A 22239-nucleotide genomic window follows, 5' to 3' on the forward strand; every position below is an offset into this window, starting at 1 on the left:
TTCAAGGAATAAATTGCTTGTATTTTGGTGGAATGTTCAGTTAGGATTTCATTTTTTAAGGATCACATTTCCTTATAGTGCAAAATTAGTGAGTGTTAGTTTAGGGTCTGGAATATGAAAAGTTTAAAACCTTCAAAAAGAGTGATTCCCCAACATTGGTTGGGTAAATTGTGAATGCTTCCATTCCCACCTTATGCCCTAGGCAAACAATGTTTTTTCCCCCAGTTCTCCAGTCTCATGAGCACAATTAAAACCAATGGAAAACTTTTAAGCAGAGGAAAAATAAGTATTATATATTAAATGAAAAAACATATATTATGTGTATGGTTAAGATTGCATACTTAATTTCAAAAACTTTGGACATGTAAAGTTAAAGTTATCAGGACAATTCAGTTACATTGCATATACTGAATATAAAGTGGGGCCAAAAGTAAAAAAAAATGGTTCCTAAAGTTAGGCTCCAAAATCTATATTTAGGCATCTAAAATAAGGCCCCAGTCTTGGAATCAGATCTATGTGGCAGACACAGGCATAAGTCCAGAGTAAAGCTATTTAAACATTTTTTGGCCCTCTGCTTTAGCATATCCATTTTTAAATCCATTATGCTTCATATGGGTGCACGAGTTGCCTGTCTGGCTCCATTAAGATATACATTGAAAATGTGTTGTATGCTTTTTGGTTTGGAGAAAAAAGAAAAATGAGAAGATGCTCTATATATCTTACTATGTATTTGAACTAAGGCTGTCAAGCGATTAAAAAAATTAATCGTGATTAATCGTGCAATTAATTGCACTGTTAAACAATAATAGAATATAATTTATTTAAATATTTTGGATATATATTTTCAAATATATTGATTTCAATTACAACACAGAATACAAAGTGTATAGTGCTCACTTTATATTTTGATTATCAGCATGGAAGCATATTCTCTGGAATGGTGGCCGAAGAATGAAGGGGCATACGAATGTTTAGCATATCTGGCACGTAAATACCTTGCAACACCGGCTACAAAAGTGCCATGCGAATGCCAGTTCTCGCTTTCAGGTGACATTGTAAATAAGAAGCAGTCAGCAGTATCTCCCGTAAATGTAAACAAACTTGTTTGTCTTAGCAATTGGCTGAACAAGAAGTAGGACTGAGTGACTTATAGGCTCTAAAGTTTTACATTGTTTTATTTTTGAGCGCAGTTATGTAAAAAAAAAAAATCTACATTTGTTAGTTAAATTTTCTCGATAAAGAGATTGCACTACTGTACTTGCATGAGGTGAATTGAAAAATATTATTTATTTTATCATTTTACAGTTCAAATATTTGGATTAAAAATAATGTAAAGTCAGCACTGTACACTTTGTATTCTGTGTTGTAATAGAAATCAATATATTTGAAAATGAAGAAAAACATTTAAAAATATTTAATAAATTTCAATTGGTATTCTATTGTTTAACAGTGCAATTAATCGCGATTAAATTTTTTTAATCGCAGTTAATTTTTTTGAGTTAATCGCATGAGTTAACTGCAATGAATCAACAACCCTAATTTGAACCCAAGCATACCTTGGAGGGTTGTAATTTGCAGCTATATCAAAATGCTGTCAGAAGCAAAAGTTATTTACTAGAGAGTACAATGAGTTGAAGTACACTGTTTTGTTATATATCTATAATAGTATTTTGCAGAATTACAAAACAATTTGGCAAATTGAGACTGTTAATCCACAAATCTGAAAAGTCTCACCAAAAACCTTGCTGTCTCACCCCACTTCTTACTGACCACCTAGTGACCACTGCAGAGTACTGTAATGAGGTTATATTACTTCATACTATAGTTCATTTACTAGTATATTCTGAAGTATTGTCATAATTAAAACTAAACTTCACCTGTCAAATTAAATGAGCACTGTGAATTTTCTGATGCAGTTTCCTTGATTCCCCCCCTGCCCCGTAGTGTTTGTTCACTTACTAGCTAATTCACAAAATGTGATTATTCACATTGCATCTATTAGACATTAGTGAGGTTTTCCTCTTACAGTAAAATCACTTTTAAAAGAAAATGTCATGATGTACAACTAGTTCTGCCTGAGTGATCTTGTTACATCAGTCTCAACATATGCAAAGTTGAGTTTCCAAGAATTGGGGGGAGGAGGGGGGAGAAGGGAATTCTAATGCAGTAAAGCTGAACAGGTCTATGAAGAAAAAACAACAGGAGTACTTGTGGCTCCTTAGAGACTAACAAATTTATTAGAGCATAAGCTTTCGTGGGCTACAACCCACTTCTTCGGATGCATATAGAGTGAAGAAGTGGGTTGTAGCCCACGAAAGCTTATGCTCTAATAAATTTGTTAGTCTCTAAGGTGCCACAAGTACTCCTGTTATTTTTGCGGATACAGACTAACACGGCTGCTACTCTGAAGAAAAAACACTTTCCTAATGAATTAAAGTAGCATGTGTATCTTATTGCACTTTGAGAAATCAGCTCTCAGCCTGATTCTGATTATTCAGTTAAGAAATGTAGTAGTGGGAGTCTGTGATGTTGAAAGGTTTCTCTGTGGAGTGATAGCCTCAAGGAGGAGGGAGTTTGAGTTCCCTTGTCATGATACTAGCAGTTGGATCATGGCTAATTGTGGTAAGGCTCTGTTCCCGGGAATAGCAACAAAATCTTAGAGCTGTGCTGCTAAGTTCTGAGTCCTAGTTCCAAATCAAGAGGGATAAATAATGGAGGAGACTGAATGAATAATAAACGTACGTGAGTTTTAATAGTGTGCTGTCTGAGAACTTTTAGAACATTTTTTACAAGTGACAAAGAAAAGATTTTAAGGATCTAAAATAAAAACAAGTAGACTTGAAGATGAGAGGGGTTTCATAATGAAACCCAAATAATGTAACATGAGCATTGAAAATATGAGTGGAAAACACCTTCTTGTCTAAGATGCTTGTGGAAAAGAGCACAGAACCTTAACTGAAAACTTTTATGTTTTTAAGGCTTACTAGGGAAGATGTACATGTGATAAGTGCAGTATTTCAAAATCTTATAACAAATTAAATTAGTCCAGTTAACAAAGGCATGACAGTGACTTCAGGTTATAGCTCAGTTTCCATTGTAAACCTGATTTTGACCTTCACAGACCAACTAAATTAGAAAACACCCCAAATCCTCTTATTTTCAAATAACTTCTGAGGGAGATTCTGAAGTTGATTTGACAGAGTAATTCTGCTATATAAGATTTTGAAAAAGAATGACGTCAATTTCACTTTGTGAAAAATCTGCTAACTTCTTTTGTAAAAATATGATTAATCTAGATAAGAACTTCAGATTTTACCCAACTTTATCAGAATGATGAATAATACAAAATTTGTATAGCTATTAACTATGTAGATTTGTGAAACCCTTACTGCTCTGCCTGATTCAAGCAGAGGTCACAAACTTCACCAAAGTCCAGGGTGAGTTTGAAAGCCACACCAGACAAACCACATAGGTTTAAGGCAAATTCTGTTCGTGCAGTTCATGGTGTATGTGAAGTTTGTTCCCATCTATCTTAAGAATCTCTAAGGCACCTGTCACTTTCAGACAAATAGCTCATTCAGATTCAAGCGGTAAAATACTGGCTCTTGAATTTTGTGATTGACATCAGTAAGGTCAGGATTGTACCCACGGAGTTATATACTTTGCTGGCAGGGAACTTGATTCAGACATTATATTGTCTTTTTTCATAGAACAACTTGTATTGTTTTATACTACTGTATATCTATAACTATAGTAAAATATGGTCTCTCTCTAGCAAAATAAAATATAAGATACAGCAAGTGTCCACATATCAGTTTTATTATAAAATACTGGCTTTACCACATAGGATAAGATTAGTGTCCAAAAACAGGCTACTCATTCTGATCTTCCTGATTCTGCTATCTCTCTAACCTTAAGGCCAGATTCATTGCATGGAGCTAGGGTTGCCAACTTTCTATTTGGACAAAACCGAACACCCTAGCCCCACCCCTTCCCCGAGGCCCCGCCCCCTCACTACATTCCCCTCCCTCGGTGGCTCTCTCTCCCGCACCCTCACTCACTTTTACTCGGCTGGGGCAGGGGGTTGGGGTGCGGAAGGGGGTAAGGGCTCTCACTGGGGGTGCGGGCTCTGGGTGGGGCCAGAAATGAGGGGTTCAGGGTGTGGGAGGGGACTCCGGGCTGGGGCAGAGAGTTGGGGTGTTGGAGGGGGTACAGGCTCTGGGCTGTGGGTGCGGGCTCAGGGATGAGGGGCTTGGGGTGCAAGAGGGGGCTGCGGGTTTAGGGGGGGCTCAGGGCTGGGGCTCGGGGTTGGGGCGTGGACTTACCTCGGGCGGCTCCCAGTCAGCGGCGCAGCGGGGGCGCTAAAGCATGCTCCCTGCCTGTCCTGGCTCCACCCTGTGCCCCGGAAGTGGCCAGCAGGTCCAGCTCCTAGGTGGGGGGGCCAGGAGGCTCTGCGCGCTGCTCTTGCCCGCAGGCACCACCGCCCCCACAGCTCCCATCGGTCACGGTTCCCAGCCAATGGGAGTGCGGAGCCAGTGCTCGGGGTGGGGGCAGCGTGTGGAGCCTTGTGGCCCCCCACCTAGGAACCGGACCTGCTGGCAGCTTCCGGGGCACAGCGCGGTACCAGGACAGGTAGGGACTAGCCTCCCTTAGACCCGCAGTACCGCCGACCAGACTTTTAATGGCCTGTTCGGCGGTGCTGACCGGAGCCACCAGGCTCACTTTGTGACTGGGCCTTCTGGTCGAAAACCGGACGCCTGGCAACCCTACATGGAGCCCTCAGTAGTTTTGTAGCATTACTAGGCACTGCAGTCTTTGATGCTTACGTGGATCCAGTGTAGTTATAAACTATTTGGTTGGCCACCTAATGCCTCCTTAAAGGTATGATTCTGCTCTACCTCACTTCCTTCCATATATGATCATCAGCTTTTAGGGAGTAATGTCAGGGAAGACAGTGTCTCCCTAAAGTACTAGCAGAGGGCAGTTCTTCCCTGCCTGAGACCTGGGGAGAATGAACTGTGTTGCTGAAAACTGAATCCAAACCAGAGTGGGTCAGCTTGTAAGAGCCATCAGGCTAAAGACCCTCCCTAGATCAATTTTGGTGCAGGGACAGGAGAGAGACTCCCCACACCAAAAATGTTGTATTTTTCAATTTTTAACTGCAAGAGGAGGAACTCAGTCCCTTCTGTCATTATTTCAAAAGGCTTCAGTAACCTATGCAGATCTAGTAGCAGGTTAAACTCCATGTAGGGGAGCAGACAGCTTATTGCCATGAATTCTCCACTTTCTGTACTCCCCCCCCCCCCCCGCAACAGTTACAGCACTCACCTGTGGAACAGGTGCAGATGTAACTATCAGCTGAGATCTTCACAACCTTTAATCTCACAACACCTCTGTGAGGCAGGACACTGCTATTATCTCCATCTTATAAATATGAAATTCAGGCACAGACAGACAAAGTGACTTGGCCTATCGTCACAGGAAGACAATGGTAGATTAGGGACTTAAACTGAAGTCTCAGGCTACGTCTTCACTACGGGGGGGGTCGATTTAAGATACGCAAATTCAGCTACGCGAATAGCGTAGCTGAATTCGACGTATCGCAGCCGACTTACCCCGCTGTAAGGACGGTGGCAAAATCTACCTCCGCGGCTTCCCGTCGACGGCGCTTACTCCCACCTCCGCTGGTGGAGTAAGAGCGTCGATTCGGGGATTGATTGTCGCGTCCCGACGAGACGCGATAATTCGATCCCCGAGAGGTCGATTTCTACCCGCCGATTCAGGCGGGTAGTGTAGACCTAACCTCAGGCCAATTCCTTAAACACAGGACCGTCCCTCCTCATCCACTAGTGAACTCATTGTTTCCAAGGTTGGTTTGCCTGCCACAGAAAAACTTTATGAAGCCCTCTAGGAGCTTTGTGTTTCTTAAAACAATGCACAGCTTGCCGTTAGTTTTCTCTTTAGTGAGCAACACGCAATGGGGTGATCTAACTTGCACCCTGAGTGTCAATGAGCCAAAGGAGGTTGCTTGTTTGTGTCAATTTCTCTTTTGTTCTTCTCCCATCCTGGATTTGTGAACGCTCATCCCCCTCCAGGCACAACCTTTGTTGATAATTGGTCACTACCACGTTATTTACTGGGTAGAGACAGATTATAAATCTCTTCTAATCACGTTAGACCAAAATTCTTTCGTAAACACTTGCTAGAGTCCATAAGCAGGATAGATGTTTTTCACACATTTTGTACTGAATGCATAATTAGTCACACTTCATATTGATGTTCTATTTATAGTTGATAAATGGTTAATAGATGGCTAATAGCTTTTTTAATGAATAGTTATCAGCAACATATTGGCTTGTTATAACTGTCCCTTTAATCATCTATAACACCTTCCACTGATGTTCATTGATGTCCACTGATGATACATGACCTTAAAAATATCTGAAGTAACCTTGCTTCAGAATTTTTAGTAGAATATTATAAAATGTCACAGTAAATTATACAGGCATAGTCTAGTGCTATTGAACAAATTCATAAATGATCTGGAGAAAGGGTTAAACAGTGAGGGAGCAAAGTTTGCAGATGATACAAAATTACTCAAGATAGTTAAGTCCAAAGCTGACTGCGAAGAGTTACAAAGGGATCTCACAAAACTGGGTGACAAAATGCTTTCTTAAGAGCTTTATGAAAATATTTTTACAAGTATTTCAGATTTCTTTCCCATTTGATATTTATTTTCTTTATTTATTCATTGAGATATTTATTTAATTATACTAGGAAAGGTAAGTCAACGAAGGGAGCATCATATGGCTCACATAGGCCCTGATCCAGCAAAGCTCTTAAGTACATGTGTAACTTTCAGCATATAAGCTGTCCCATTGACTTCAGTGGGGCTACTCCTATGCTTAAAGTTTCAGACCTACTGGAGAGTTTTGCTGGATCGGGGGCATATTGTCCCCTTGCTGTGCAGTGTGGAAGGGAGCAAAACGACAGAAAAAGCCACAGTGGGAACCTTTGGAAGAAAAAAGTGTCAAGAGGCAATGCTTTTGGTTGCACATAGCTGTCTTTCTTCCATCCATTCAAAATCTCTATGCGTATGTTTTGGGGTAACCAGACAGCAAGTGTGAAAAATCGGGACGGGGGTGGGGGGTAATAGGAGCCTATATAAGAAAAAAGACCCCAAAATCGGGACTGTCCCTATAAAATCGGGACATCTGGTCACCCTATAGGTATACACTGCAAAAAAAAAAAAAAGACCTGTGGCAGCAAATCTCAGAGTCCGGGTCAACTGACTTCCCCCTTGTCGGGTGTCAGAACCCTGAGTCCAGTCTGAGTCCAAACTCTATATCTCTATTTTTAGCTCTATAGCGTAAGGCACACAAGCCTGAATCAGCTGACCTGGGCTCTGTGGCCTGTGCCATGGGTCTTTTTTTTGCAACGTAGACATATCCCATAACTCATTAAAAGAAAAAGTCTGTATGGAAGAAGGCTGGGGGCAGGAGCCTGTAGTAAATGATACTCTCTCTACCAAGAATTGTGGAAGATCTGCATTATAAATTGCATGTATTAATTATACTTAAAGCAGTGTTAACTCTTGTTGTGTGCACTTTGATATTCTTCTCCCCTGCCAACTCTCCGGTGCAACAGCATTCAGTGACAGAATGGCAACTAGCTCTGCCTTGCTACTATGGCTGCTTAGGATGGAAGGAAGCTTTGTCTTTTGTTGTCTGGCTTGGAGCTGTAGGCTTAGGTGTTCAGCTACACATGGCCCCCAATCTTTTTTTCCCCTTTCAGCCTCAGCCCCTTACTGGTATGCAACCTTGTTGACCCTCATCCTGCAAGCTGTTATGCATATGATTAACTTACACATGCGAATAGTCCTCTTGAGCCAGACTGGGACTGGCTAGAAGACTGGGACAGGGAACCAGTGTGGTAAAGGAAGTGTGGGGGAGGTGAGACAGATCTGATGAGGAGGAGCCAGGGTGCAGGGGGACAACTGGGATGGATGGGCAAAGAGTGGATCAGTCTTAAGTGCTAGTCCACACAAAGGATGACAACCCACTACTGCTATCATATGCTTCATTGGCTCAAGTGGCAGAGGTCTTTTCAGTGGATCTAAAGGTTCCGACCCTGCTGATGTCCTGTGAGTGTCAATATGATGCCACATAATGGAATTTCTGTTTTTTCAGTTTGCATTTTTAAAAATCTCAGAAATTAGACACAGCCTACTAAGGTTGAACATGCAACTTTAATTCTGGCATAACCTAACTTTTGAGTGCTTAACTTTGTGGCATTAATAATGTTCTTTTAATGTAAGACTTTTTTTTTGTATAATTATACATAAGGAAGGAAAAGTTATCTTTAAAATGATGTACAATAGTACAGGACCTTGGAAGTGCTCTTGTAGAGATTTTTACTATTTTTTTATTAATGTCCATATTATAATTGTAATATAACACTTCAGGTGATGTGGTAGTGCTGATTAACCCACCTTTTGGATGTGCCCTGGGACCTTGCTGTGCACCTGAGGCATACATCCATCAGCACCTCCACAGAGTCTGTCATGTCTTATTGTTTAATAAATGAAAACAGGCTATAAACAATAAAGGGATAAAAATGTTCTTAAAAATTACAGCAACCAAGCTTTTTTATATGTTGACCCTACTGTATTACTGCTCCAGGCTATCTCAGAGTGAGAAATAGGTTCTCTGTTTTGGTCTCATTGTGTGTGTGTGTGTGTGTTTTATTTTTAGCCCTTATAAGAAAACCAGTTAGGAGCTTCTTGAGAAAACAGGGGGAAAATAGGTTGCCTGCTTGCTTGGGAAGTCTGACAAACATTAATCTACTGTATATCCTGTAGATGATTTCTTTCATCAGCGACAAAAGCTGACTTGCATTTGAAGACCTAGAATTACTAAAACTCTCCCAGACTGCAGTGTAAACTAGTAAGGTAGTTTGTCAGTTACAAAAGAAAAAGTGGACAATGTTCAGAGAAAACATTTTTGATGAGACATCCAGGAGAATGATAATAGCACTGCTTATTTATTTAAAGTAAGCGTAGTTTTTGATTGACATGTACACTTTAGGAGAACTTTTAATCTGCAGTGATAAATAGCTTGCTGAAGAGCTCATATTCAAACTACACACCAGCACTTAAAATGCAGTCACTCCTTGTTTTTCTTCAACATGCTCATTTTTCCTGAATAAAATATTTTCATGTCAAGTGTTCATGGCTTGCAGTTGAAAAAAACAGTTCCTGTTAGCAAAATGCATTTGGGGGGCTTTAGTTTTATAACCGCTGTACATTATCCGTTGAGTCTGCATCACATTAAGAGTAAGCCACAGTTTACATGGAAATGCATAACAAGGAAGTCTCTCTATTCCATATGCATATGTAACTCCCATTAAGAGGGTATATTCACTGCTAGTTCAAATGTCAGTGGTGATTGGAAGTTATTACCATCTGACAGCTGTTCAGTAGTCTGTATGAAACGAGTTAGTGATCTCGGCCTACTACTGATGTCCACATTACAAAACCATCACCACAGCTGGCACTAATTGGTAACATTGTTGGCAGTCTTTTTGGAGACGCCAAGGTTTGAATTGACATAGAGGCTGTTGCCCCAAGATGTGGTCCCCTAGAGGTCAGGATTGAAGCATATGGTCAGATTCGCACAGGGAAGCATGCACTTCCAGTGTTGCACTTATTTTATGGATAGAGAATTTCTCCAGGACTGTCAGCTCTGACGCCCTTCATCAAGCACTACTGAATTCACTGAACAACACACACATAAGAATAGATCCCCACTATGATTATGATTTTTTTTCATTTATTTTTCAGATGGCTTTCACTTTTGTCATATTGTTCACACTTAATAAGTTTGACTCTTCCTATGTCACACTGTATCCTTGCAATAATTTTGCTGCACTGTTCTGTCCCTCTTGATTTTACAGCAGTGGATCAGGAAGAAAGTGCAAGCCCTAGCAGAAATAATATATCCACTGCAAGTCTTACAGGTACTAATTTCTGCCAAAGAAAATACTGCAGTGTTTCTTTTGTGGGCTAGGTTAGGTGATCAAATTGAAATAAATTAATTGTGTAACTGCCGTCATCAGTGTTTGCAAAACTTGTTGCTAAACCAAATAAGCCCCACCTGAGAAAAAATGTAGAAGCAAAAAATCTGTCATCTTTTTCTAAACACCTGGAGAACTCTTCTAATTATAGACTTTTCTAACCTATCCTATTTATGTATAGGTTCTTATACCACTCCCATTTCCTGGTTCTATTGCCTGATCCTTTATCCATAAAGAGTGAGGTGTATTTATTAAGATGGCTTAAAATTTTCTTTTCTTTCATGAGAGTCCTTGTTATCATCACTGAGAAAGTCCTGAGAATTCCTCCCCTGTTCTTTCAATTTAACCTCCTCCTCTTCCACTGTTAAGTCCTGTGTTGTAGCTAGGAACTTTCTAGCTGAGGGATAAATCTAGGTGGGACTTTGAACCCCATCGGCTCCATTTTTAATTAGCCAGAGGATTCATCAGAGATTCCAATATGATTCATGTAAACGAAAGCCCTCACAATTTGGGGTAGTGTCCCTTTAAATTTAGTACATGTTCATTAAAATCTTAGAATTCAAATGGTGAACAAATTTAGAAATCAGTTATAAGAAATTAATACAGCTATACATAGGTTGATTATCATTTTCTTTTGACTTCAGTCATGGTGATGAGAAGGTGAGAAGCAATGATTTGTTTGTTTCCTTTTATTTATTGGTTTGTTTTTTGACATAAAAATGATTTTTTTTGTCTGAACAGATCTTTAGCATGTAAATATTATTGTTATCCTTTTGACATGATTGGCTAGCCCAAAATTTCAGGGATTGTCTCAGTTGGGAGGAGAAGTCGGTGATGCAGTTTTATGTTTTTACAAGGTATGTACAAAGTCCTACCGGAGGAATCAAATAACAGGAAACAATTTCCTTGTTCACAGCTACAAGTAGAGTGACCAGACAGCAAGTGTGAAAAATCGGGATGGGGGTGGGGGGGTAATAGGAGCCTATATAAGTAAAAGACCCCAAAATCGGGACTGTCCCTATAAAATCGGGACATCTGGTCACCCTACAAGCCTCTCTTATGTAGCACCCAACTCAAAATCTGTTTCTAGGTTTCCCTCAGGGCCACACTGTGCTTGCCGAGTCTGCTCCTGGGACTTCTATCTCTGTCTGCTTCTGTGTGCTTCTCTGCTGTTCTCTCTCCAATGACCCCCACCCCCGCATCCAAAGCAGTGCACACACAGTGAAGCCTTGCACCCATGTAGTTCTAATTCTTGGGAAGACTCACGTATGCCTTTGTTTTAGGTGGTGGTTGCTATGAAGAAACTTAACTGTCTTTTTACAGCTATCTTAAATGAAGGGCAGCAGTTCTACCCATCAGCTTCAAGGAGAATGTGTGTGTTCCTAAATCTTATTTTCTTGTTTATTTGATCTAATTAGTTCCTCAATGTTTAATTGCCTTCTGGGAGATCTTTACAGTATTGTGTTTTGTGTTTTACATTTATACCTGCAAAACAATGGTATAGTTTGCATTGTATTGGTTCTGGCAGTGATTATTGCAATTTGTGGTATCTGCTTGTTTCCTAATTTTGATGACCATTGTCACTTTGAGTTAGTATTCATTAATCATTGTGACTGTACAGTATTAAGAAGGCACAATAGCAGCTCCATAGTTAAGAGGACACTGACATATGCACATAAAGTAGGACTCAAATCTCTTAGCTATCTATGAATGACATAAAGCCTGCTTCCCAAACTTAGAGCACTTACTTTTTGAGTACTGAGACATTTTCAGAGAATTTTAAATACATTTACAGATTAATGTATTCATAGATTTTAAGGACAGTGGGAATATTGTGATCATCTAGTCTGAAACATAGCGTAGTTTGACTTCTATATTTGGGGGGGGAGCGGGGCAGCTCCTGTCAGGTCAATGGGGCTGCGCATGGGAGAGGAGCAAATTCCGCACCTGCCCGAGGCTTGCCGTTTGTGGAGGACAATGACCCCCTGTCATCCCTCCTCAAACTATGCCCATGGTCTGAATTCCTGCATAACACAGGCCATTGGACTTCCCTGAATTAATTCCTGATTCAAGACCAATAGCTTTAGAAAAGATCCAATCTTAATTCTAAAATTGTGACAGAAGATCCACCACAACACTTGGTAAATTGTTGCAATGGTTAATTAGCCTCACTGAAATGCACAGTGTTAGACTGAGCCCACTTTATCAAGCGATCCAGATGGCTCTGTATCAGTGACCTGTCCTTTTCTTTATTTTCCAGATTTTTAATCTGTGTCATCTGCAAACTTTATCAGTAATGGTTTTAAGTTTTCTTTCAGGTCTTTGAAAAAAATACCAAATAGCAGAAGGCTAAGAATTGATCCTTGTGGGACCCCACTAAAACACACCCACTCACTAATGGTTCCCTGTTTATATTTACATTTTGAGAGCTGTCAATTAGCCAGTTTTTAATCCATTTAAACATGTGCCATGGTGATGTTGTATCTTTCTAGTTTCTTAATCAGAATGTCATGTGATACCAAGTCAAATGCCATCCAGTAGTCTAGATATATTACATCAAAACAGTTACCTTTATCAGCCAAACTTGTAATCTCATAAAAAAATAAAATTAGTTTCACAAGATTTTCTGTCCATAAACTCATTCTGATTGGCATTAATTATATTACTCTCTTTTAGTTCTTTATTAATGGAGTAATGTCTTGTAAACATTTTTAAATGGACTTGCTAACCTTTTTATGAGGGGCACCTTTTTATGAATGGCAAACCGTGGCCAGTGGGAGTTGCGGGCAGCTATGCAAATGTAAACAGGCCGCAGGTTGCCCACCATTGACTTAAATGCTCCAGTCTCTCTTGCCACCCAGGCAAACTGGACTCACTTGTATCATGTCATGTTTAGGTTGCTTCCAGTCCCAAGAGACCAGTCACTTACCCCAGATCAGTTGCTACTCTAGATTTTACATCAAAGGCAAGTCTGGTAGCCAATTCTATACTATACTAACTAAAAGTTTGTTAGCTAAGAAAAGAAAGTGAGAGTTATTGAGAGGTTAAAGCAGGTTAAAATATATTTACAGGTGAGTCACAATCTATAATTCCAAATGGTGGCAGAGATGTAATAATCTGCCAGTTTCCCAAAAGTCTCTCAGGGACACCCAGAATAACTCTGAGGGTCCCCGTCTTCTCATTCAGTTATTCTGCCCTATTAGAATCCAAACAGTTCAGAGATGAAGGATCTTTCCTTGAATCCATTCTTACAGTTTCTTCCCACAGAACACAAGCTCACATTGTCACTACCGATGTGGCCTTTCCTTTGATGATGGAGAGTGAGGAATGCATTTTGAGCCTTTGACCTCCAGTCATCACACACAATGACCACTTGCTTTGAAATTAGCACTTTTCTGTTAAAGTTCATTTGCATTACACAAGGGTTCTTTCTTGTTTAAATGAAAACAATGCATGTAACATCCCATTAGTTTTCATGAAGTTTAAACACCAAATACACTCTTATACATTTAACAATTACTTTGATACTCATACACAAGTGAATTGACCTGGGGCTTCAGCGTGAGCTGGCATCTGGTCTGCCAATGTCAGTGTTAATCACTGTCTCAAAGAATGGCATAATATTGGTTTCCATCTACAGGGAAAATGCATTTTCTAGAGAGGTGTTGCACCTTTTTGACCAAAGTGGCTAATGAAAGTTCTGGGCTCTATGGATGTTCCATCTGGAAGTAGAAACTGAAGGGTCTGGTATTTTTACTGCTTGGTTTTCTTGCTTTTTGCCTCTTCCTCTCTCTCTCTGTTCTCGTCTTTTTCAGTCTTTTGTCTCTTCTGCCTTCACATGCACATGCACACACCCATACCCCTACCCAAAACCATACTCAGCCAAAAGCTCCTGGCTGGGTTTACACACTCCTTTTGTTTTAGATAGGGGTTTATGTTTACAGTCATGTTAATTGAAGAGTATGTTTGCACCTATCAATCTCAATGGGGTTTAAACTCAACCCACAACAAGGTTTCACCCCACTCATAACAGAAGGGAGGCATGTTAGTAGAAAATTATGGGTTATACAGTCAGTTTAAAGCCCACACAGGATATTCAAGGGCACTACTCTAATAATAATAATAATTAATAATAAAAAATAAATCAGATTGTCTAGGTGCCAAATCTCAGGCAAGTAATTAGTAAGTGTTCTGCCCATCCTCAAAATGCAGGTTAGATTGCTACATTTGGAGGCATGTGAAATTTTCACTCTTTCCTTTATTTTACCTTACTACCTTGCTCATTTTCACTGTTCTCCACTACTTCTGCCCCTACATTAGAAGCCATGATAGTAGAATTGCAGTGGCCAGCCCACCAGATGGACCAGTTGGAGAGCTTAATTCCATTAAGGGATTGGAGCTGTGCTTTTTAGGATCTTACTTTGCTAAACTACTGTCATGTGGGATATTTTGGGAGAATGTTTTCCAAAATGCAATTTTATAGTCCAGAACTAATATCTTGTAACACTGTGAGTGCTTTGTGCACGTACTATGACAGTTACCACTACATCAGCTCTTACATAAGCTTAACTGAGTGTCTGCATTGAAACCATTTCAGGTCTTTGGGACAGCTCACACTTAGGCTCATTATAGGAGTTACCTAACCAGCAATGAGTTGCACCTAGACCAGTAGATATTTAAGTGATTACTTCTTGGGAGGTGTTCATCCAAGTGTAAATTACTCTGTCTCAGAACAGATTTTAGCTAGTGCCTGGCAGCTTGGATGACTGGCACATTGTCATTTTCATAACACACCTAAAGAGGAAAGTGCCAAAAAACATAAGCCGCATTGGTGCAGTTAAAAAAATCCATTCTTGTTCTACTTTGCTAAGGCCCAGCAGCAGAAATACAGTGGCTCTAGTCAATGTTTGGGGTAAAATGTGCTTTGAAATGTTTCATATAATCTTTATTGCTTTAATTACTCTCTTTGATTTTCATTTGTTTTTGAGAGAATTTCAGTGCATGTGAAGTGAGAGTGATAATACTGCCAGTCATACTAAGTTTTGTGGTGATTCTCTGCTGCTTCTAACACACATCTACTCCCCAGTCTTCATCCTCTCAACATCCCTGGCCTACTCCCTCCCCAACTATGGATCACACCATGCCAAAGAGTGTGGTATAAAAATTAAGATGGATAGGAATGCCCTTTGCTGCATGGAGGCCATGGAGACGGTGTCACGGAGACAGCTCACCTTCCTCTCCACCCATGCAGGCTGGGAGAGATTGCATAGAGGGGAGCCTCTGTGCGCCTTCTGATTTTATTTTAAAGAATTCCTTTGATGTGGACACAGTGATGAAATGAAGACAGACACATGGATGGATTTTAAGCAGCAGATCACACCTTTTATTAAACTTTAACACAGTGGAGGGGTGTTACCACGAGTGGGACAGAGGGTGCAGAAGGGTGGGGACCTCAGTATGCAAGGGCCATAAGGTCTGACTGCGGCCTGGGAAGGCCACAACGTCTCATTCTATCCCATAAGCCCAAGGCCCATCACCAAAAAGGTCTTTCACCTCTGGGAACCATTTATTTTATCCTTTTAACTACGCTGGAAACCAGCCGCAATTTGTGATGAATTAACAACACAACCAACTACCTCCGTTAGGTGCTAAGTTCCTTCCTGCTTCACCCGCTGTGGCTTGAAGGTGCTGCAAGGAAGGCAAAAAACTCTCTGGTCCTCTGCCAATTGGCACATGGAAGAAAAAATTCCTTCCCGACCCCAAAATGGGCAATCGACTAGAACCACAGCATCTGTCAGGCCAGATTCCTAGTTCAGGGTGGGTAAGGTGGGGCTGCTGGGACAGAGCTGAAAGAGCTCCATGTGGCCTCGTTCCAGGTTAAATCCTGAGACAACCTGGGGAACGCTGACCAATCAGCTCTCCTCCCCCCGCCCAGCTGGCCAATGGGTGCCAGAGACTCCAAGAAGGGGAGGAGCTATCTGGTGTCCTTTCGTGAGTGTTTCCCTCTCTGGCTGCTGGGACTGTGCCCTTTCATGTATAGTGCTCTAAGTGATGACATGATATATGGGAGAAAAGGGTTGTTTTCACCATTAACAGAAAAAATCTTCCTGTGAATATTTGACCAAAACCACACATGTTTTGTGATTAGGTCCATTCAAAGAAACTAACAATTACTTGCAGCACTTTAGATTCTGTTTTCTGGCAAGACATTTGAAGACTCTGCAATTTTTACAAATTATAATGGATTTAACAGAGAAATGGTTCCTGTAAAACAGAAGGCATGCACACCAGTACTTTTGTTTGTTTCATTTATTTAGCACTGCATGACAAGATGGCCTTGGAACTGGCTTATATGGTCATTACCCTATTGATTAAATAATGTGATGAAAAGGGCATGATAATGCAGTGCTGAGAGATTATTGCTAGACACTTTGCAAACAAAGCTGCTAAAAGGAGAGCTGTTGCAAAACCTTTAGCATTGCTAGGTAATTAGCAAGCAAGTAGGAATTAAAATAAGGGATACATGGTATAATGTAGTGATTATGTGCAGATAATGTTTTGAATACCCTCTTTTGCTAGCTCTAAATAGAGTACTTCTTAGTACAGGAATGCCTGTTGAACTACTTAGTCAGAATCCTTAACAAGCTGTTGGATGTGTCTGTTTGATGCTGTGACAGTGCAAATAAAGCATGGACCTTGTTGTTGTTGTTGTTGTTGTTGCACATATATAGTAGCGTTCTCTTCTTATAAAAATGCCATATCTGTACAATATATCACACAGAAAAAAATAACATAGACAATATTGTAGATGTGAATTTTGTTTAGTATAATTATAGTGAATTCAGGCCCTATGCTGATGCATAATTTCTTTAAATGACCACCTATGGTCAACATTGGGATTTGAACAAGTGACTTGCTGAGCTAAAAGCACAAACCTCTACTTCATGAATTAAAGGACAAAATCTATTAGCTACAATCACTAGCAAATGCCTAAGTGTCTCATGTCGACCAGCCTCTAGAGGGGAACAAAGACCCACACTCTCAGGATGTGGGTTTCATAATGGAGACAAGCACTTTTGCAGCATAATTCTCCCCTCAGTAATCCTAGCAGGTATTGGAGCACCATGAGTTTAGGGGTGCCCTGCAAGAACTGCCAGTACTGTCTCAAAAGGCAGGCTCCAACATGAAAAGAGGAACAGAGCCAGCATTGTTTTGTAGAGGGGGAATGATGGTGGTGAGATGTGAGACAAATCAACCAGAGATTGGCATGTAGAGGTGAACAGGTAAGGAGAGGGAAGTGTTTAGAATGGACATTTTGGATTGTGGCAAAAGGAGCCGGACATGGAAAGTGATTTTCAAAGATGTAGTCCTCCCTGCCCTCTTTGAATTTGTGGTTGAAGCTCACATGAATATTGCTACATCCAGTTAGTATTTTTCTGCTTGGAAGTGACAAAAAATTAACATTTGAAACTGTGATGACACATAACAATATAGCTGAAATAGAACAAAAGATGTAGATGTATGATGTAGACAAAGGGACATAGTCTAATCTCAGAATCACAAAAGTATGAGGATTTACTCCGTGCCCCATCTCACCTAAGATCTTCTATGCATGTACAGCAGCAGATTATCTGGGATACATGATGCTGTGCATACCATGTATCTGAGAGTAGACTCTGGCATGAGATCATAAGTCTGAGTAGGTGGAATTGCAAAACAATTCAGTCATTTTCAATGATAAGAGAGCCAGAGGTGAAAAAAACTGAATGAGTGTATTGTGTTGTACAGATGGGAATACAGCCCCGTCGCAGGTATATCAGAGTACAGTAACTCAGTGTTCTATGTATAAAATAGCTTTTTTTAGTTCAGTTTTTAAATTTCGTTTTAAAAGGCAGATTTTAATGAGATGAGCTCTGATAATCAGTTGTTAGAGAAAAGCTTGAAACAACAATTGGCTTCATCGTGTTTTAAGATGCCATCACATATTTAGCACAATTTCATACAAAAACCACTTTAAGAGAACAGTAAGGTTGCAAAACCAAGTGCTCAAAAGTTTGCAAATATCACAATTAAAGTTGTCTATGCAAAGTCTATTTGCCCACCTTTGTGCATATGAACGATGAAACTATTAATCTAGTGGCTAGAGCAGAGGACTAAGAAAACTTATGTGTATTATTTGCTTATTAATGATGCTTTGCATTTATATAGTGTTCATTCAGAGTGTTCAAGGGTCCATGTGATATGTGAACCTGGGTGTGCAAGAGAATCACCATTTTGTCGATAGCATAGTCAAGCACATAGATTTGGCACATTCATTTTGACAAGCAGCGTAGCTAAGTAGAGTCTAAACTAAGGGTATGTCTACACTACGAGAGTAGTTCGATTTTACTTAAAGCGAATTTGTGGAACCGATATTACAAAGTCGAACGTGTGTATCCACACTAAGGACAGTAATTCGACTTTGTGAGTCCACACTAACGGGGCAAGCGTCGACATTGGAAGCGGTGCACTGTGGGTAGCTATCCCACAGTTCCCGCAGTCCCCGCTGCCCATTGGAATTCTGGGTCGAGCCCCCAATGCCTGCTGGGGCAAAAAATGTGTCAAGGGTGTTTTTGGGTAACTGTCGTCATTCAACCCTCACTCCCGCCCTCCCTCCGTGAAAGTGCCGGCGGGCAATCAGTTCGCGCACTTTTCTGGTGATTGACAGCGCGGACGCCACAGCACCGCGAGCATGGAGCCTGCTGCGATCATCGCTGCAGTTATGGCCGTTGTCAACACCTCGCGCCTTATCATCCACCTTTTTCAGAGGCAGATGCTGAGAAATCGGGCCCCCCCACACAGAACATGAAAACCACCTCCCAGACTGGCCAGGATGCCTAGTGACTGCAATGTGTGTGTGACCTTCTGCTGAACCTGCCCCCGTGTCTGTACCCTGGTAAAGGTGATTGTCCTCTCCAATTACCAACCCCCTTCCCCCCCTTCAAACACACTGTCCTCTAAAAGAACATGACGGAAACAGTAATTAACAGAAACGTATTTTTTTATTAAGAAGTACACAGGTAGGGGATGAAACTGGGACGGGGGCTTGGGTGAGGTGCATTTGGAGGGAAGGAAAGGACGTATCAAATCTTTGGGAATGAGAGCCTTCTGCTACTTGAGCAGTCTGCAGGGGTGGAGTGACTGTTTTCACGGCCCCTGCCATGGGACTTTGTGGGGGGGGGTGGGACTTTGTGGCGGGGGAGGCCGGTGAGCGATAGAATGCAGCGGGGCTCTGTCCTCCTGCCTCCGGTCCTGCAGAACATCTACAAAGTGTCCGTTTGCTCCCTCATTGGTCCAAGCAGCGTTTGAGTCGCCTGCTGGTCTTCCTGCCGCCACCTGTCCTCCCGTTTGCTGTGTGATTGCTGGTATTGCAACATGTTCTCCCTCCACTGGGTCTGCTGTGCCGCCTTGGCTCGGGAACAGACCATAAGTTCTGAGAACATCTCGTCCCGTGTCCTTTTCTTTTGCCGCCTGATCTGCGCCAGCCTCTGGGAGGGGGATGCCGGGGTAGCTCGGGAGACACTCCCAGCTGTGGGATGGGGAAAAGGGAGTGAATTCCTCAAAAAGATACATTTTTGCAAACAATGAATATAGTCTTTCTCTGTGAACAAGACCATGCACAGTACCTATCACATGTGCACTCAGTACAAGGTCGAATTTTCTGTCTTCACATTGAGTGCCTGGGGTCTTGCTGTACAGATCACACAAGCAGGGCCGGACAACGGAATTCTGCTAGCAGGCGGCCATGGTAAGCTGTAGACTTTTGGCTGCTTAAAGCTTTATTTACAGCAGTGCCCTCCTTTCACATTCCAAGCAATGCTCCTAGCGTTGGCCAGTTCCTGCTGCCAGCGATCCGGCCAGCATGAACTCTGCCCCCGTCCCACCCCCATCGTGGCTGTCCCCGGGAAAGATCCCTGCATGCTGCCGGCGAACTGCTCAGCAGGAACGGTTCGCCTCCCTGCCCCCACCGCGTGGCTGGGCTCGGGAAAGAGCCCTGCACGCTGCCGATGATCCGGCCAGCATGAACTCTGCCCCTGTCCCACCCCCGTCGCGGCTGTCCCCAGGAAAGACCCCTGCATGCTGCCGGCGAACTGCTCAGCAGGAACGGTTCGCCTCCCTGCCCCCACCGCGTGGCTGGGCTCGGGAAAGATCCCTGCACGCTGCCGGCGATCCGTCCAGCATGAACTCTGCCCCTGTCCCACCCACGTCGCCGCTGTCCCCGGGAAAGACTCCTGCATGCTGCCGGCGAACCGCTCAGCAGGAACGGTTCGCCTCCCCGCCCCCACCGCGTGGCTGTCCCCGGGAAAGATCCCTGCACGCTGCCGGCGAACCGCTCAGCATGAACGGTTCGCCTCCCCGCCCCCACCGCGTGGCTGTAAACCGCCGGTTACAGTTATTTAAAGGAACAGGCAATCAGTCCCCATACTAAAATTCCCCTAATTCAAAGCAGGTCACCATGAGTGATATCACTCTGATGAGGATTTCGGAGACAGAGAAAGACCGCATGCTGTGTGAATGCCAGCAAACACCAGGGCCATATGCCGCCATGCTTTGCCAGGCAATGATACCGGAGTACCTGCTGCTAGCCTGGCGCGGAAAAGTTTCCTACCATGGAGGAGGCAATAAGGCCGCTCTCCCCAGGAACCTGATGCAAAGGCTTTCACATTACCTCCAGGAGAGCTTCGTGGAGATGTCCCAGGAGGATTTCTGCTCTATCCCCAGACATGTTAACAGACTTTTCCAGTAGCTGCACTGGCAACGACTAAAAAGTTAAGCGCCTAGGGCAAACTAATCATTAAAAAACCATTGCTAACATACCATGCCTATTCTATTCAAAATAAATGTTTAAAACACTTACCTACTGATCCTTCCCCTGATTCATGGTCCGGGTTACCGCCTTGGGAGGGTTGGTAGGGGATCTCCATGAGGGTGATGAAGAGATCCTGGCTGTCGGGGAAATCAGTGTTGAAAGCGCTGTCGACTGCCTCGTCCTCCTCATCTCCTTCCTCATCTTCCCCGTCCGCGAACATCTCCGAGGAAGCGGCCGTCGACAATACCCCATCGTCAGAGTCCACGGACAGTGGTGGGGTAGTGGTGGCAGCCGCACCTAGAATGGAATGCAGTGCCTCGTAGAAACGGCATGTCTGGGGCTGGGATCCGGAGCATCCATTTGACTCTTTGGTCTTCTGGTATGCTTGTCTCAGCTCCTTGATTTTCACGTGGCACTGCTTTGCATCCCGGCTGTATCCTCTCTCCGTCATGGCTTTTGAGATCTTCTCGTAGATCTTCGCATTCCGTCTTTTCGATCGCAACTCCGAAAGCACGGACTCATCGCCCCACACAGCGATCAGATCCAAGACTTCCCGATCAGTCCATGCTGGGGCCCTCTTTCTATTCTGCGATTGCATGGTCACCTCTGCTGGAGAGCTCTGCATCGTTGCCAGTGCTGCTGAGCTCGCCACGATGTCCAAACAGGAAATGAGATTCAAACTGGCCAGACAGGAAAAGGAATTCAAATTTTCCCGGGGCTTTTCCTGTGTGGCTGGTCAGAGCATCCGAGCTCGGACTGCTGTCCAGAGCGTCAACACAGTGGTGCACTGTGGGATAGCTCCCGGAGCTATTAGCGTCGAATTCCGTTCACACTAACCCTAATTCAACATGGCCATGTCGAATTTAGCGCTACTCCCCTCGTCGAGGAGGAGTACAGAAATCGATTTAAAGAGACCTCTATGTCGAAATAAATAGCTTTGTTGTGTGGACGGGTGCAGGGCTAATTCGAGTTAACGCTGCTAAATTTGACATAACCTCCTAGTGTAGACCAGGCCTAAGTCTGCCATATTAGAAACCTGAGTTTTATTCCCTGCTCTGGCAGAAGTGACTCTATGTAACTTCTAATATCTTTAGTAATCTTAACTGTAAAAGGAGGGGAGCAGGAGTCATACTTGCCTGCTTCCTAAGGTAACGTTATGCTCTATAATAAGGGATGTGAAATGTACAGAGTTATTAACACTTAGCCATCGGAAGAGGTGAATTGTAAAGTTATAGTCTCCTTGCTCCCAACCTAGCACATTTTTTGTATAGGTTAAATAGTTTTTGATAAGGAAAGGCAAGCTACCTGATTGGCAG

The sequence above is a fragment of the Emys orbicularis genome, chromosome 3 (genome assembly GCF_028017835.1).
Source record: "Emys orbicularis isolate rEmyOrb1 chromosome 3, rEmyOrb1.hap1, whole genome shotgun sequence".
Lineage (NCBI taxonomy): Eukaryota > Metazoa > Chordata > Testudines > Emydidae > Emys > Emys orbicularis.